Below are 16,412 nucleotides of genomic sequence, written 5' to 3' on the forward strand. Positions count from 1 at the left end.
CACCTGTCTGCATTATGCTCCTTTAGACCACAGCTAATTGGAACCGGAATCCTAATTCCTGGTCTTTAATTCTTTACTGTCAGTGAATATGCGATACTATACAGTTACCCAGCATTCTCGCACTCATTGCTGAATCCATTAATTGCCCAAAAAAAGATAATATGGGCTACTATGTATATTACCGATATGGGCGTTAATTAATACACCGATTTGCTGGCCTTGTTTAGTTTGAAAAAAAATTTGGATTTCGCTACTGTAGCACTTTCGTTTGTTTGTGGCAAATATTATCCAATCACAGACTAACTAGAATCAAAAGATTCGTCTCGCCATTTGCAGATAAACTGTGTAATTAGTTTTTGTTTTCGTTTATATTTAATGCTTTATGCATGTGCCGTAAGATTCGATGTGACGAGAAATCTTGATGGGAACTAAACAAGGGGTTATGCGGCGTCTTAACTACGCCTCCTGAAGGGCGGCGAGCACAGCATCCTAGCTCGACGTCCTCCTCTCCTTCTTGGCGGGCTCGTCGGCGGTGCCCCGGCCCAGACGTACGGGGCGCGGTGGTGGCGAAGTAGTCAGCGACGGCGTTGTCGTCCAGTCGTCCTCCGGCACCTGATGTGGGACGTCGCAGAACTCGCCTAAATCCTGAAGCCCTGAGATACGTTTTTCATTTCGCAGAGAACTCGCCTGCCGGCCTGCGCATGGAACCTATCGAAATGTGAAAAATCGCAGAGCAGGGTAGTCGTATCAGGGCCTTGTTTAGTTCGAAAAGATTTCGGATTTTGATACTGTAGCACTTTCGTTTGTTTGTGATAAATATTATCTAGTTATAGACTAACTAGGATCAAAAGATTCGTCTCGCGATTTCCAGCTAAACTGTGTAATTAGTTTTTGCTTTTATTTATATTTAATGCTTCATGCATGTGCCGCAAGATTCGATGTGACGGGGAATCTTGAAAACTTTTTGCTTTTTGGGGTGAACTAAACAAGGCCCAGGAGAAACAACATACTTATATCAGGAACAATCAGAATAACATGTGCCGGAAGTGGTGGGGCACACTCCTGTCCCGTGTAACCATCTGACAATGACGAGAGGCGGTCTTGTAACACCGCTACCACCTGCCTATTAGTGGAGATATTACACCACCTGCCTATGGGGCACACTCCCGTGTAACCATCTGACAATGGCGGCGGCGGTGACAATAACTCCTCTGCTTTGGTCTTGTAACACTGTTTAGCGAATTGATACATCAAATATAGTGGAGATATTACAAATCAAGAGTAACGTAATAAGTATATATACATGACCACAAAAGGGTGAACGATTGCTTATCATCCAGGGTGAAAATTATGTACACGGTGTAGTTCTCGTCAATTCTGTCATGGACAACACGGCAGTTAATAATACCACACCAATGCAATACAGTAGGGGGCTGTGTGCTACGTTGGCACTCGTGGGTGCAGCCGCACCCACAGACCTAATTCAGTTATTATTAGCACTAATTCTCCACCGTGTTTGCACTCCCCAAACCTAAAGTCACGCACCCAGAGGCTTAAGTCTGAACTCAACTGATGAACCCAGCACAGCATCCAGCTTACTGTACCAGGGAAAGGAGATCATCACTTCCTATTCGCTCGTACGTGAAGCGCCAACGGCCAATCCACTAGCATACCGCTTCTTGGTTATATATAGTATATAACATTTTTTTATTATATGTTTATTAGATAAATATTAGAGTATCTTCAATAGTTCTCTAAGGCTTTGTTTAGTTCTATTTTTTTTGGAAATAGACGCTGTAGCACTTTCGTTTGTATTTGACAAATATTGTTCAATCATAGACTAACTAAGCTCAAAAGATTCGTCTCGTCAATTCTGACTAAACCGTGTAATTAGTTTTTATTTTCGTCTATATTTAATACTCCATGCATGCGTCTAAAGACTCGATGTGACGGAAAATCTAAAAAATTTTACAAAACTTTTTGGAAACTAAACAAGGCCTAAATCTCTTTCGTCTAATCCTTAGTTTTCAGGGAGATGAGAAAAAAACCTCTCTAACAACTTCTAATATATCCTTCTAATCAATCTTTTAGAACTTGAGAAAAACTCTCCCAATCTGCATAACTTTACGTGTTGGAGACCTCGCGCATATTCTAGCATCCGGCACTATTTCCTTCTTGGCGCGGCTCCCTTCGCGCCAAAGCAGAGGGTCGCCGCCGCCATCTAATGGAGCCGAGTTGTAGCTGGCGCGTCGTCGTGTGAAGGAGGTAGCTACCTCTTGCTGGAGTTGGTGGCGGCGTGTTAAAGTCAAATATTAGGTACTATTCCCTCCATCCCAAATTGTAAGTCATTTTAAGAATCTTGAAAAGTCAAAGCATTTTCACGTTTAACCAAAATTATAGAGAGAAATACTAAGATTTGTAACGTAAAGTGAGTATACTATGAAAATATAATTAAGGAAGAATCTAATTATATTTAGTTGGTATCATAATAATTATTATTTTATCATATAAATTTGGTCAAACTTAGAAAAGTTTGACTCTTCAGGATTTTTAGAATGACTTATAATTTGGCATGGAGAGAGTATTAGAAATTAGTTTCTTTTTTTTACAAAAATTAAAAATATGAAGTTAAAATTAGACTTTGGAGAGCCTCTCACTGTAGTACCATATTATATGTTCACTATGTAAATCAACTTATGTGGATTCCAACAAAATTGGATTTTTTTGTTATATATTTTTTTATAATACTATGATTTTTTAAAGATTCGGCTAAAATAAATAAAAAATAAAGAGATAAAACCGTCTTTAAAACCACTTATAACCAGGCTAAGGCCTTGTTTAGTTTGAGAAAAATTTTGGATTTCGCTACTGTAGCACTTTCGTTTGTTTGTGGCAAATATTATCCAATCATAGACTAACTAGAATCAAAAGATTCGTCTCGCGATTTACAGGTAAACTGCGTAATTAGTTTTTGTTTTCGTCTATATTTAATGCTTCATGCATGTGCCGCAAAATTCGATGTGACGGGGAATCTTGAAAATTTTGGAAACTAAACAAGGCCTAAGGAGATAAAATGAAAGGTTTTAAAAGTTAAGATATTTTATCTGATTTTAGAGTTTAGGGAAAATGAGATAATATGGACTTTTTCTCTTCTATAATAATAATAATAATAATACAAAGAGATAAATGGGTCCTTGTGGGCTTCTTTTTAGCGGTGCCTGTGGTGTGCACCTGCTGGGTTGGTTGGACATGCCGTTTTTAGGCCTTGTACATTGGTACGTTTAGGCCTGTTGGGCCTTGCTTATAGCACAATATATGTACTTCAATTTTTGTATATGCAATATGTAGGGCCTAGCTTGCTCATTTGGGCATGCAAGTGGCTCCAGCCCTGATCAATTCCAGCCTAGCCACTGCTACTAATCGCACCATTCCAATAGATTACATATTTTAATACTTTCATTGTCCCTAAAATCTTTAACTCTTATAATCCGTGCTAGTCAATTTTTTTTTGAGTTTGACCAACTTTATAGAAAACATTATCAATCTAGTGATATTAATTTGGTACTATAAATCTTAGCACTTTTTTTAAAAAAATATGGTCAAAGTTTTAAAAGTTTGAGTTAGGACAAGTCTAGAAGTTGAAGCTTTCGGAACAGAGGGTACCAAATAAATAGGTATATACTAATATCTACATACTAAATATATACAATATATATCAAGGCATTTTTTACATAAAATAAATACTCCCTCCATCTCAAATTATAAGTCATTACAAGAATCTTGGAGAGTCAAACTATCTCAAGTTTGATCAAATTTATATGGTAAGATAATAATATTTATGATGTCAACTTAGTATCATTAAGTTGTTCGTTAATTATTTTTTTCATATTATACCTATTTGATGTTATAAATCTTTATAATTCTCTCTATAATTTTGGTCAAAGTTAAGATACTTTGACTCTCCAACATTTTTAGAATGACTTACAATTTGGAATGGAGAGAGTACATTACTAAGATATATTTTATAATATATTTAATGAAATTAATTTGATGATGTAGATGTTGGCGTGTGTTTAAAATTTTTTATAAATTTAATTTAAAATATAGAGTCCCTTGTGTAATTTTTATGATTTTACTCATTTCTTTCTTTGTATCTTGAACCTGTGAGGTTGAATCCTCTTTTGTTTTAAAGTTTTGAACAAATTTCACTAGGAGAACCCCCTCGTGTTACCATAAGAGAAAATAATAATAATAATAATAATAATAATAATAATAATAATAATAATAATAATAATAATAATAATAATAATAATAATAATAATAATAATAATAATAATAATAATAATAATAATAATAATAATAATAATAATAATAATAATAATAATAATAATAATAATAATAATAATAATAATAATAATAATAATAATAATAATAATTTGACTTAGTAGAAACTACAACACTATGTTCAAATACATAAAGGGAGTACATTATGTATTGTAGAATAATCACAGTCACACATCCTATGGGCTTATTTGGTTGGTTCCTAGTCAAAGCATTTTAGATCAAGCATCACTCCTAGACACTTGGGCCCACTATAATGTGCCTAGCCAGGCACTGCCTGTGAGGGTTCAAACCAAATAGACCCTACTATACTATATAAGTTAAGCTTATCATGTATTTTAATGAAACACATCAACTTATCTGGGTTTATATGCTATTCTCAGTGCTAGATCTTATTGTACTATTTAGTGACATATAGGTAATAAATGCAATAAGAGAAAAATATAAAAAATCATTTGTTGTAAGGTAAAATGAAAGAAATACTATTGATTGAGATTTACTCAGGTTCTAATGCGTGAGGATGATACGAAACACTTTTTTGGAAAACATGTGCACGGGATTTCATCTAGATGAACTCATATCCTCTCAATCCTTATAACTCATGTGCGACGTTATCATTTTTGTTGATGTATCACTATATTAATCATGAATAAAATTCTCATTGGATAACAAGTGTACTCGCATTTATAATAATTTTTTTATTGGAGATGGGACTTTTGGTACATGTCGATCACATAGAGGTTATTGCTAACTGGAGAATAGAGATGTCCACCTATAATCATTACCCATCGATCAGTCATTGTTGATCAACACGTTGGTAAGCTACAGTGGCAAGCTTGTCATACAACAGTGTCTAAGCCAAGAGCAAGAAGTCGGCAAAGACTAAAGATAGGCGTTGAAGCAACAACGAGTGGCTAATTGTCAGGAGCTAATGGGCCGTGTTTGTTTAAAGGCTTATTAAATATACGCTTGTGTAGTTGGGCTTGCTCTAAGTCGATTGAGTTGGGGAGGTATATATATAACCCCATGTAATGAACAGAGAAGGCATCGAGTAACAAAATTCGAGTTTCTAAACTCTAGACTTTTCTGTCTTCTGAACTTTCTCATTGTTGTTCTTGCTATCTGCCACGAATTCTTGCTGATTTCTACCCTAAATTCCAATCCATTCCAGTTATCAGTTACGAACTAAAACATCGCATGCATGCATCCATTCCACCGCACCACCGGAATGAAGCATGAACAATAACTACTCGGTACGCTGCCTCTATGACAACATGATTGATACCAAGCGCCTACTCGGTACCAAGCTTGACCCAACAAGTACCTCACAACTCCACAAATCAGACCTCAATCCCATCCCCAGCTGATGGATGCATGGAATGGCTAGCCTCATTGATCCTAGGAGCTCACGACTAGCCTCATTGACCTTGAATGTTGGTCATACCCACAACTTCCTACAACTCGATAGTAGGGGGTTGCTGCTATAGTATCCCTTTCTGACCAAACAACACCAACTCCATCGCAAGTCGTCCCTAGCCGTTAGTTCCACCTCAATGATGTTATGCACAACCTCCCTTCGTAGGGTCCACATGCCACCTAGCTTCGAGGCCTACAATGTCATATGTGCAACAACACTACTCTGAGGTCGTACATGCATGCTAGGCATGATCATGTGGGTGGTTTAGAGTGAAACATGATAGAGTGATCGTCTCTATTAATGTAGAGGTGTCATGTGGGTGGCCAAAAGATCGGTACAACAACAGACATAGTAGGGAGCTAGGGTGGATGAAGCGACAATGACGAACACACATATAGGAGAGCGTACGAGGGTTCATGCAGAGACAACTAAAGCATCTCATCATCAGTTCTACCTTGCACAAAGTAGACCCAGGGGAGTGACATGGCACTGTGGCGGAGCCGGTACCTGTCATTTAAATGATATTGCATAGTTATAGATTGAGAGATGAGAGGTGAGATAAGCCACCTAGGATACTTTAGCCTTTAGGGGCGTACGTACGCTGACTTTTCTGGTTGCAGAGATATAGATGACACCTAGAGCCAGACAAGGAACATCCAAGTGGACAGATGAAGATGCACATGACAACTGACAAGCGGCAACATGACACGACCCTTCGTACGGATGTGGCCGCCACTGCTAGCAAGCAGCTGCCCACTGCGGCATGAATGCAAGTCATACTCACGGGAGAATATGATCACACGTACGTACACGGTACACATGCATGCAGATCAGACGGCCGGCATGGCACGGGTCCAAGCAATACACACATGCATGCAAACGATCGTCCGATCGCCTGCTACATACCACATGCACGTACACGTACGTAACGTAACGAGGTCCATATATCATGCATGCATACATCGGAGCTGGCTTTCATTCGTCAGTGCTTGCTACTGTTCTTCCGTCATGCATATCATTATCATGCTAGCTCGATATCTCATATGTATAGTGTACGTATGTGCCCCTGCGCTGCAAAGCTAGCTTCCTGCTAATGTATGCATCTTCAGTAAATCACACGCCTGGTGACACAGTTATGCACTTATTATGCAGTTATACTACTTCTAGCAATTTTTATACATATCCGTGTCAAAATGTGAAACTAGCTACTAGACAACAGCCAATAAGGTCATTGTTGACCCTAGCTAATAGTAGTATCTACGCTAGCTAATTATTAGCAGGCGGATTTGTTGCTTTGAATCCACATGCTAACAGGTGATTGGATATATATAGTTAGCTGGATGTGTGCAAAGAAGTCTAGATATGAGGATAGAAAACTAAAACTTGAGCTTATCAACGAGTAATTTAATTTATGTGTATTATCAACAATTAAAATTACAACAAGACAAATAATTATTCTTAGATAACTTTAAAAACAGTACTAAGACAAGAGCAAAATAATTTCCACTTAAAGGAAAATAATACCGAGATGGAAACCCAAGATATGGAATTTAATTATCTGCTTTTCCCCGGCCCATGAATGCAAGGCTTGGCACGTAGTGCAACTTGTTGCTTCATACGTCTGACTAAGCAACTTGTTTGTATGGCCTGGCTCGATTAATAAGACAAGCAATTAATCCTAGGCCATCGATCGGCCCTGGCTCCTTGGTATGATCAGCGACACTAGACCATACCAACCAAACAAATTAAACGATATGGTATGATCTAAAACTCCATCTCTAACAGTAACTTTTAAAAATAATGTTTCCCTAATCAAAGCCTTTTAGCTTCCTCTAATTAAACAATTCTAAGAACGGTGTATATCACAACCGTAATTTATTCATGCTACCAAAAACTTCTTGGAACAATAATATTTTGTATTATGTCTAATTGATTGACCTCTACAAGCAACTCGTGTTTGATAAAATTGTCTTTGGTTATCCACATTTTGTTGCATAGGTAACCAATCAAACCCATTACGGTTATTGATGGGTCCTGTGCAAGATTTTTCTAATAAAAAAAATCCACCACGGATTAGAATGAAATAATGACATTATGGTTACTACACATATAAGTATCCCAGATTAATTAGAATGAAAGAATGACATTATGGTCTAGCACAATGTCATGTTTTAGTATCTTAAGTTTGACCAATTATAGATAAAAAATATCAATATTTATGATATCAAATAAATATCACTAGATTAGTTATAAAATATATTTTTATAATTAATTAATTTGGAGTCGTAAATGTGAATACCATTCACTAGAAACTTGGTTAAAAGTGAGCCACTTTAACTACATGCAACATGTAGTTGCATTCTTTGTGGGACAAAGACATTATTGATAATCTTTTATATAAACTTGGTCAAATTAAACATAAGATACTTCGGTGTCAACTCCAATAAATACCATTAGAGTTATTATGCAATATATACATATTCACAGTAAATCTAGTTGGTGCCATAAATATTATATCGATAATCTTTCATATAAACATAAGTTACTTCGCCTTAAAAAAACAAAATATGACACTTTTTGGGATGAAGGTAGTAGTCACTCGGGACTTTTTGGGAAATATATAATAGGTATGTCCTAACAAATAAATTTGTTATAAAGAACCGGGTATGGCTTAAATTTGTCCTAAATCCGGTATAATATCCCAGATGTGTCCTAAATTTGTTATAAAGAAAGTACCATATATTCCACAGAATAACCATATAATTGTGAGACTCGATCAGCACTCCATATTCCTTGTTGGGTGTCCATCCATCATTAGAAACAAACAAATCACAAAAGCTTCCCAGTTATTATATGTATGCATTATATTTGTGGTTCTGATGAACAAACCTTCATGTTTTTCTGACTGCAGACGCGCTGGAACTTCAATTATTTGAGTCTCCTCTGTGTTGACAGCCGAATTAAGTATTAAGTACGGCGTAGTGTTAGCTGATGTTGCAAAAATTGGCTGCTCCATGTGAATATATAGCTTGAGCTGCCTGCAGGGGAGGCGACTGCTATATTCTCTGTGAGGTACCAGATAGAGTATAGTACACAGGAGTATATAACTATGCAGTATTGCAGTTAGCTAGATGTTGATGACACAACATCTCAACTAATGATGAGATTGGGAATATTTTGTAGATGAGCATGTCTGTTCTGTGTACCTCAATCATATATCAGACGATGATGATGCCGACGGGAGTACGTGCAGCAGTGCGTTGGCACATTAATTATATTGGGTTTTGAACAATAAAGTATATATAGATGCCAAGAATGCATGATTGAGGAAACAGACCTCACTACTCTTAATTACCTATATGTAGATTAATTAATAGTGTCCTCGATCTATATATATGACTGTTTTTGTCCCTCTCTAGCTGTGATCGACGACTGAGCTAGCATACATAGTATATCTGTATATCAAAAATACATATGCACACAGTTGCGCACACACATAATATCAAAGGGAGGAAAATGGAGAGGAAACACAATATATAGGAAGAGCCACCAGCAAACCAAATTAAAAATGAAAGTTGCGCATTGATACGATGGATTATAGAAGCACAAATTAAAATTAATAACTTGAACCTGCAGCAATAAGCTATATATATGCACACGTAAAAAAAACTTAAACTCAATGTATATCCTCAGTAGTGCAGCCACTCCTTGCAAAGTGAAAATTATCCTCAAAATCAGTAAATGTGTGGAAATGATATGCATGCATGCTAAAGGAAGGGTGATGAAATATAATCGAATATAAGGGACCTAAAATTGAACTGATAATAATATACCATAAAATCATGGCGCGGCTTCCTTAATCATGGGGTACATATATATATGCTTCCCAAATGGAAATTAGGAATGAACTATACTCAAAACCAAGCACTGTATTATGTATGTACTCACCTTGCACACTGCAGCTATATATATACTGACTCGATCGATGCCAATTGAAACAGAGCTTATTAGCCAGCAAAAGGTAGGCAAACTATACGTACATACAACATCTGTATGGTCAGCGGCACTTCATATGTTGGGTCCAATCCAACCTAATTTCTGCAGATTTGCAAGATGAAAACCATGTGCAAACACACATACACACACACACATAGAGAGAGAGAGAACAGTAATTAAGTGAAAACAAATTAATATAACTAAGGTAATTAAAAGGAGGAGAAAAGTAATACTCATTTGCACCTGCCGGATTCGGCGTCTCTCACTGTCCAGGTGGGATGAGTGAGTGTTTGCTGATGCAGCATCATCAAGATTCTCATCTCATCACATACGCATATATTTATGTATATAGCATATCACCGAGGATGAGCTGGATGTGAATCTTGATGATGCTGCACCTGCAAGCACCGACTGTGTTTGCTTGCGTGCTTGCTTCATAATCTGTAGCAGCTAACTTCAATTCTCCAAGTTCTTCAGGAAAGATGAGGATTTTATTTTTATTTTTTGAGATTAAAGATGTGGAAGCTAAGGTTGTTAATAGAAAAGAGAAAAGGAGAGAGAAGAGGGCTTACACATCTATCTATAGCTATCTTGTTCTTCTCACATGTGTGTGTATATATGTCAGACTCAGACATAGATGAGCCTACGAATCAAGAAGAAGAGGCTGGATAGATTGAAGCATCATGCATCAAATTAAGGCACAGAGCAAGATGCAGGCATGGATGAGAGAGCTAGTCGGATAGACAGATGGGCCGGGCATATATACATAGCCAAAAATAAGGGAGGATCGGAGGAGATAGATAGATGCAAGGAACCGAAGAAGAAGCAAGAACTGGATTACACTATATATACCTTTCCACCTCAGTCGCGCCGCCACCGCCGCCGTTGATCTCTGTCGTCGCCCGGAGAAAGAAGGGGGGATCGACGGAGAGAGGATTGTTGATGTACATCACATCGATCAATGGATCTTATTGAGAAGGTATAGCAGCCACGGTTAGCAGGCGAAGATTGCTATTTGCTACTGGTCTCCTTGGTTAATTGAAGGGAGGAGCAGAGCGAGAGCGAGCTGATGAGGGCCGGGGGCTGGCTAACTAGCTACATGGCTAGCTAATACATGGATCGATCTAGGCAAAGCAAAATATGAAGAAATAAAGCAATAGATCGACGGCAGACTAGGGAATGAATAATGAAGAACCAGCAGCTAATTAAGCAAAACCCTTGGTGTAGTATGAAGGACCGGATGATGATAAGAGTGGGAGTAGTACCGGATCAACTTGTGCTGGAGCTGCTAGCTAGCCTGCTTTGTTGTGCAGCTAGCCAGGTAGCTATAGGAAAAAGAAGCTGATGAAGCTCCGTCCATGGAAAAGCAGGAGAGGAGGGGAGAGGTTGAAGACGGACGGACAGCTAGCTAGCAGGCTGCTGACTAATGGAGTGAAGAGAAGAAGTAGATCGAGGGGTAAATAAATAAAGAGAAATGATAAGATTTATTTAGACGCACCGAAAGGCCGGTGGACGCGTCTCTCTCCCTCTCTCTCTCTAGCAAGCAATGGCCATTGAGAGACGGAGACACCAGCTAGAATGTGCTGCTAGCTGGGGGCGATGGTTTCCATGTGGCCCCACACCGGCCACGCACCCCGGCGGGAGAACAGGAGGCCCGGCCCGCCCGCCCGTCCGTGCGCTGCATCTGCATGCTCGACGTTGGCGCCGACCTCGCCGAACCGGCCGACCGGCGGCCGGTGACTCTTCCAGATGCATGTGCGCGCGGCCCCCACGCGCATGCAGGTCGCCCTCAGCTCGCCGGAGAAATTAAAGACAACCGGAAGGAAAGGCAGAGCTGGCCAGTTGGGGTACGAGTCACTCAGGGTCAGGGGACCGGCCGGCCGGTGTGGCCGGCGGCGGGGCAACCATTTGCAAGTCTGGCCGGCAGGCTTGCTGCCTCAGACTGACTGCCAGCTATAGCTGCCTACACAACAAGCATTGCATTGGTGCGTATAAGTATAACGCAGGTGAGGTGGGACCCAAATAAAAAGCAGGTATTTTTTTGTTGTTGAAAATCTCATAAGAGCACTCCCAATGCAGAAACCATCGTGGTTTCTATAGATATTAATTGCAGTGTCACCTAAGCATTTTGCTGATGTGGCAAAAAAATTATTGAAGAGAGAGTAAAAATTATACAAACTGAGTCTAACTTAGAAACCATATCTACGCAAAATCCAAGACATGAAGTGATATGATTAGCTAAGATAGAGAGAGAATAAATGTGATTAGATAAAAAAATATTCTAAAAAAACTATCCATTGAGACCATAGTTTCTATATATATAGTGTCTATAAAGTTTAATAGGTATAGAAACTACTACATGTAGTTTCTAGCATTGGGAGTGCCCTAATATCTACATCAACAACTTAGAGAGGGGAGCACTACTAGCTAGTGCATTTTCTATTTCTTAGGCTATGTTTGGTTCACGCCGATAAACTTTACCGCCTATCACATCGAATGTTTGGACGCATGCATGAAGTATTAAATATAAATTGTTTAAGAAACTAAAAACACAACTTTAATAATTTGCAAGACAAATCTTTTGAGCCTAATTAGTTCATGATTGAACACTAATTGCCAAATAAAATAAAAATGTTATATTACCTATTAAACTTTAACACCTCCAATGAAACACCCCCTTAGGCCAGTCTCAATGTGATTTTATCAGAGTTTCATAGGCATTAAGTATGCTGATATGGCACCGTATTAATGAAGTGAGAGATGATAAAAGTTTTATGGGAGCAGAGAGAGTTTCATCTTTATGAAACTCTTTTGCATTGTTTCCAAATTATATGTGTTGGAAAGTAGAATATGAAACTCTTCATTGAAACTAGCCTTATAGACCCCCTTTGGTGAAGCTCTAGACCTCCGATCCACTTTGACTCTGGTTCCTCAGTGCATAATGTGATAAGAAGGTGAAGCTGTTTGGAGTCAAGCCAAAGAGAACTTTACTATTATTAGAGCACTCTCAATAATAAAATCAATTTGCTAGCTCATATAAACTTTTTTTGAAAAAAGATAAAATTAGAATAGTATAGAAAAATATATACTCATAGGTATATATATGAATCATAAAAAAGTTCATGAGCTTAGGCCTTTACAAAGAACTAACTTACCGTTCTTTTTTTTTAGGAAAAAGACGATAAAAGGTTTGCCGCGAGTTTTATTAGACAAAGAAAGGAGAAAAAAGAAAAAGTGTTCACTTCTTTCATTCACGCAGATGAAAGGAAAGAAAAAAAAGGAGATAAACAAAGGTAAGTGGAGCATCATCGGTCAGAAGAAAATGAAGGACGGAAGGACTTCACTGGGCACACGGGGCGGGCAGTAAACATGCAGCAACGGCCGGGGCATTGGTGCGTCGCTGCAGCAGCCTGAGCCTCTGAGCTGTTTGTTTGGTGGCACTGTACTGCTGCTGGAGTGCTCTGGTGCTGGTCGCAAGCCATGGCCACCATCCAATGGTCCCCCGAGAACACACATGCATGCTTGCCTAGCTGAGCACCTCGTCCTCTACACCATTGGAGGCCTCCCCTATAAACCACTACTAGCTAGCTCCATTAGTTCCAAACCACCCGTATCCATTATTCAGGCATAATCATGCGTGTTCAGAAAGAATTACTCAATCTCTCCACTATTTTTCACATAGCGTGAAGTGCAATCTACACCTTCAAACTTGAAACTCGTATGAGGCCGTGTTGCACTTGTATATATCTATCTCAATCAATGTGATGAGGTGGCATTGGACGAGGTGGAGAGTTTTATGAAGTTGTTTCCAAGACTGCCATGTCATATAAAATGAAATGAAATTTGGATTAAACACTCACTCTCAATGGAGAGTTTAATTTCATAGTTTCATAGGCATGGGGATGTTTGGTTACTGGCCATAGTCTACCACAAGTAACTTTAGGCAAGTGTGGCAAGCCACAAAAGGTGTGGCTAGCAAATTGGTTGTCATATTTTACCATGCCTAAAGGAATCTTACCACACTTTTTAACTCTATGACATGTGGAGCCCAAAAATCATACCTAAACTTAGATGTCAACCAAACACTTGTCAACTTGGTCAAACTTATCTAAGCTAAAGTGGGCTAGCAACCAAACAACCTCCTAATTATAAGACTCATAGAGAGTTGGTAATCATGCCAAGAGAGTTTCATCATAAATGAAACTCATTTCTTCTCTCTCTTTTTAAATACACCGTCATGTCATAAATAAAAGTCTATGTGGCAACCTATTTATTGCAAATAAAACTCATATGAAATTTCCATTGAAATTGGCCTAGTGCTTTCAAATACTCTGATAGCATAGAGTTTTAACAGTGGCTCCACACAAGATTTGCCACGAGAAAATTAAAAGAAGAGAGCATTTTGTAACTGTATTGCTCTAAAAATTGGTAATACTCTTTGATTGATCGATCTAATTGTTAGGTCGATCATGGATCATACACTATCGGGCTCGAATATCAAAGCACGCAGCCAAGCTGGCCGAAGCATTATTATTATGTGCGTGACAACTGGTACGGAAGTAGCCTGCAAAGTGTACTTGTTAATTAGGGGTTAAGTGCTACTGATGGATGGCTGATGGGAGGGACGACAATGCTAAGTTAACTGTGGTAAGCTAGCACGCTGCTGGTTTTCATGAAAAATGTTGTGCTTGCATCATTGCATTGTGTGCTGATTCTTCGATCGATATACTGTATGCAGCTAGCATATATGGATGGGGATATATATGTCGACATCGCCACACTCCCCAAGTCAACCCACTACCCTGTAGCTGTCGCCTGTCAAAGATGGATCACTTATGAGTTGACTGACTATCTATGACTTAAGTATGCTTATTATAGTTACTTAATTAGTACTAGTCCTACGTACTACTAGTACACACTTGAGATTCGTCATCAGATCCACCAGATATTCCATGCGAGTAATATACTACTACATATATATCATCTGATACTGCTAGCCCGTCCATTAACTGTACAGCTGTGTGCTAATCACCTAGGTTAATTGCGAATAATATAGATAATACTCCAAACAACAACAGCTAGGAGTACTACTTCATTACATTGCTCAGGCCTTCATCATCACTGACAAATGTAGGTGCTGTCATGTGAGTACCGTACTCTCGTACCGGCCCTCTTATCACGCAGCAGGTAAAAAAGAGCACTTACTAGGAATTCTAATTTACAGGGGAAGAATTAACTTGATGGTCTGTATAGTTAGATGTAAATTTTATAAATATTACTTGATGGTCTGTATAGTTAGAGCACTTACTAGGAATTCTAATTTACAGGGGCATTGTGTTGTTATCATCAACTCATCCAGATGAAAATATTTTTTCCTCTCAAATTAGGGGATAAACTAAAAGTTCCTTTAACTTTTGATTTTTGGTGCACGGCACGAATCTTACAGTGACCGGTGTCACCGCGTATAAGGCGACAAATAACGTGTCATGATACGCAAGATAAACACAATATGAATTAAAGGGTAGTACGGACTGTTCTTAATAATCTACTCCTCACCGCATCGACTGTGGTACTCATCATTACGTTCCATCGATCATTGCTGATTAATTAGTTTAACGACGAGCCGATGAAAACTGAATGATTTAAATATATACTACTATGTATGTATGTAGGCATCTCGATCACCAGCCAGCTAGTATAGGCAGCATCTTCTAACCCGAAAGATTCCTCGTCTCGATCTCAGGCAGGCGCCATCTGAATAATGTACGTTTTAAACAATTTGTATATTGCAGTGTGGTTGCAAATTAAACAAGGGGAAGACTGAAGGACCCCAGTTTGGTCAATTTCTTTACCTTTTCGATTTTGGCGTGTTCCAAGATTTTTAGAACTTATCACGTATATATGGTAGTAGTGTTTGTTGCTAGTTTAGGACCAGTAATTTAACAACCAGTATTATTACTATTATATATTTGGCCCACTGATTTATTAGTCGATCGTACGTCAGTTGTGCGCCACCAGTATTATATAATGTTATTAATATGTCTGTCAGGTCACTATATTTTATGAGTACATTATTGTTATTATTCTATCAGTCACTGACGACGACGGCTCTGCCTTGCAATGGAAGGGTGGCTAAACGCGCTTAAACAAGGGAGCAGTTTTCTAGTATTTTTAAGCAGTTATAATAACACTACTACTAGTATATCTATAATAAATAAAGTACGCTTATTGTATTATTGTTTCTATATCATAATGCACCCCCCCCCTCTAAACTGGTTCTCCTCTCCAAATTATAGTTTTAATGATGTCATGAATAATATAATAAGCCGCACTAAAAACACAGAAATATATACATATACTCCGTTTAAATTTATAGGTCGTTTTGGTATTTCTATATATATATATATATATATATATATATAGGGATAAAGGGTGGTACCATATATTTTCTAATATAGACATAATAATGGAAGATGAGTTCTGGCCTCAACCTCTTCCTAGCTAGAAGAGGCATCTCAATCCGAAGGTGTACTACCACAGCCAGAATCATGTGTAGCAAAAACAAAAAGGCATCACAAAAGGATATAAGTCTAACATTATTGTCCAATTTTAGAGATTAAAATAAGGCCTTCCATGGAAGACAACAAACTGCATTGCT

General features: G+C 38.4%; 1 long non-coding RNA gene across 1 annotated transcript; it reads right to left on the bottom strand.

Annotated features, from left to right (window-relative positions):
* LOC110430162 lies at positions 8,497-11,386 on the bottom strand. Its single transcript, XR_002447466.1, has 2 exons — positions 9,998-11,386; positions 8,497-9,856 (listed from the first exon to the last, which is right to left on the bottom strand). It is a non-coding gene; the product is annotated as an uncharacterized LOC110430162 (long non-coding RNA).

Source organism: Sorghum bicolor, chromosome 9 (genome assembly GCF_000003195.3).
Source record: "Sorghum bicolor cultivar BTx623 chromosome 9, Sorghum_bicolor_NCBIv3, whole genome shotgun sequence".
NCBI classification, from domain to species: domain Eukaryota; kingdom Viridiplantae; phylum Streptophyta; class Magnoliopsida; order Poales; family Poaceae; genus Sorghum; species Sorghum bicolor.